At 44.2% G+C, this 3,028-nt stretch overlaps 1 non-coding gene across 1 annotated transcript; it reads right to left on the minus strand.

The window, feature by feature from the left end:
- Positions 1-363: 363 nt before the first annotated feature.
- LOC124053951 lies at positions 364-554 on the minus strand. The gene has a single exon (XR_006842275.1). It is a non-coding gene; the product is annotated as a U2 spliceosomal RNA (small nuclear RNA).
- Positions 555-3,028: the final 2,474 nt, after the last annotated feature.

Here is a 3,028-nt window from a genome sequence, read left to right on the forward strand (position 1 = left end):
GCATATCTCCCTAAAGGTCAAACTATTCTTTTTAACCTGTAATGATTATGAAGTTAAACATCTAGCAGGGGTGTATGTTACATATATGTAACAAGATTAAAAAAAGTTTAAAGAGACATATTTTGTCATTGGAGGGAACTCACTCCAACGAAATTTGTTCTCTGCATTTAACCCACCCAAGTGACGTGCACACACACACAGCAAACCCGGGGCAGTGGGCGACCGCGTGCAGCGCCCGGGGAGCAGTGAGGGTTAGGTACCTTGCTCAAGGGTACCTCAGCCATGGACACCGGGACGGGGAATCGAACCAGCGATCCACTGGTTACGGGTCCGACACCCTAACCGCTGATCCACGACTGCCCCCTAAGGTGCACCGTTCCCGGCGGCGCTGCAACACCGGGTCAATGCGTGGAGCGAACGGAGCAAGCCCCTTTTTCGGCTCCCAGTGCTAAAAATCCATTTAATATGCTGTCCCCTTATAGAGGACGTATCAGATATTAAACTGATAAGAACAGATACTACACTTGATCTTAGCCAAAAGGCCGAGAAGCGATCAACAAAATAGGCAGTATGTATGATATATGCATGATATGATAGTACTGTTGAGTATGATATATCATACTGTTTCACTAACATACTGCCTATTTTTGTTTTCATTTTGCCATCTTGAAGTCACTGCAGCACAATTTAGGGTAAACTTTTCTCTGGTGTTCCAACCGCATCATTTAGTTTTGATTGCAATCAACATAAAATATCTCTGTAGGAAATTTGTTTTTCTAATGTTTTCGTATACATGTAAATGTGGGGCCACTGCGAGAAGGGAAGGAGCCAGCATGCAGCAAAATAAAGATAAACTGAGTGGCTGTAAAACTGACAAATATTATTCATTTTTGGTTGACATTGTTTTTGGACATTAAGGTAAAAACTCATCATGCCATGCCATCTGTGTGTATCAGCATGCCTGTATGTGTGTATCTGGAGGCCTCTGTCCTCTCTTGACCATCTCCCGAGGCAAAAGTCTCGCCTGCCATTTCTCAGTCTGACAGCTGAGAGCTAGACAGCGGAACGAGAGAGGAAGGAAGGAAGGAAGGAGGGAGGGAGGGAGGGAGGAAGAGAAGAATCAAGGGCTGAATTTAAGAAAGGTGGAAAGAAATGTGAGAGAGAAAAGAGGGAAACGAGGTAGACATGCAGAAGGAGTGGCTATCACACCCCCCCCCCTCTCTCTCTCTCTTTGGGGACCAGGTGTTCTCCTTCTGAGGGGGCACGACTGGAAAGAAAAGAATCCTGCCCTCATGTTTCACTTGGCATCCCTGCACCTGCACCTGCAGGGTTGTGTGGTGGGGAGGGGGCAGAGGCAAGGCATCAGATAAGGTTGGTCTCTAGGGGCTACTAGCTTTGTTGTTACACCACCCTACAGCAGACCTCTGTGCCCCACCAACACCCCCTCCCTCTGCCTGACACATCTCCTGGAAATGAATGCCAGGCTTTGAGTCAGCAACTCAAGTGTTTCTCTTTTCTCCAACTGAAATCTTTCTCTTTTTTCCAGCTGGTTGGGTCTTTTCTGTTTAGCTTATACTGTTGCTGTTTTTCGCTGTTTTTGTGACAGCTGGAAATGAGGCAGGCATTTTCCTTTGTTTTCCATGTGGCCTGTATTTACCTTCGCTTGCACACTTTCAGTTGGTTTTGTCTCATTATGCAGCGGCATGTTTGGCAGTCGTGTCGCAAGCCTCACTATTTTTTATGTTGTTGATTTAGGATTCAGTTTAAACAACCTTTACAATTGAATTTGTTTTTTCCTGCATCCACGATGGCTATTTTCATGTTCAACTATCATACCAGCATTAACCCTGCCCTTTTTCCTTTGCATGCAGGCAGCTATTGCTCTCAGTGATGTTTGTTCTTTTATAGTCATCTTAGCTCTGTGGTTAGTCTGTTTGTCTCTGTCAGGCATGTTGCATTACCCTAGCGCTGGAGGCAGAGGTCTGTCCTCCACTGGGTTGTTCCCGCCTTGAGGTCAGGGCGTGAGTCAGAGGCCTGATTCCGTCACCCCAGGTTACCAACTCACTACTTCCTGTCCAGAATATAGAATGAGAGGGGATGGTGGCTGAGGGCAAGGCGTTCCAGGCTCTGTGAGTGGTTGTGCATGACCATTTGTGTGTGTGGTAATTGTGATCTAGATAGAAACTGTTTTTATTTTTTTTCCCTGGTTTGACAGAGCCCAGAAGGGTGACATATCTTGTCTTTGTATTCAGAATTGAACTCATTTTACATACAATATGAGACTGTACCATCAACTGGCATTCGTCTGCAAATCAAAAGAAAAGATGTTTGTTGATCTTTGTTGTGGCAGCACATTATCTTCAGTTGCATATAGACTTTGAACAGCCAATCCAGGGAAAACCCTTAAATGTTGATAAACTAACATTTATACATATGAGGGCCAGCTGCTAATTATCACCTCACCTTAACACTAAATTCTGTTTGCAAACAGCTGTGAATTGTGGAGCAGTATTGCCATTAATTTTGAGTTGCTTTTGGAACCACCTGATGAGCTGAAGTCCTATACTTACTCTCATTTAGCTCTTGTGAGAAAGGGTCTTTAGCTGCTAAGAGTCTAGTTAATGTTGTCTGGTGTTCAGTGTTGTGCTGGTCAAGTGGGTTTATTGTAACTTTTCTAACGGAAAACAGGTGCCTGCTGCAACCGGAAACAAGTTTGATGAGAGTGTTGAGGATGTACCAAGACGGTCAAGTTTCAGTCCATAAAGCTAAATCAATTAGCTTGAAGATGCTAAAACACTCAGAAAAGCTGAAGAGAACTGCAGAGTGTTACTTGTCTGAATTCATCACACCTTTATTACTCATAGTGATGTGATCCAATGTAACATTGATTATTGCAGCTTTAGTCATTCAAGATAGCTTCAAGCCATGCACAGTGTTATGACTAGACGGTGGCAGAGATGAATGTATTTTTGGTCTGGATTTCTATCTGGTACAGCCTGTCCATTGTGTTGTGGAGTTATCAGACCGT

Source organism: Scatophagus argus, chromosome 2 (assembly GCF_020382885.2).
Source record: "Scatophagus argus isolate fScaArg1 chromosome 2, fScaArg1.pri, whole genome shotgun sequence".
NCBI lineage: Eukaryota > Metazoa > Chordata > Actinopteri > Scatophagidae > Scatophagus > Scatophagus argus.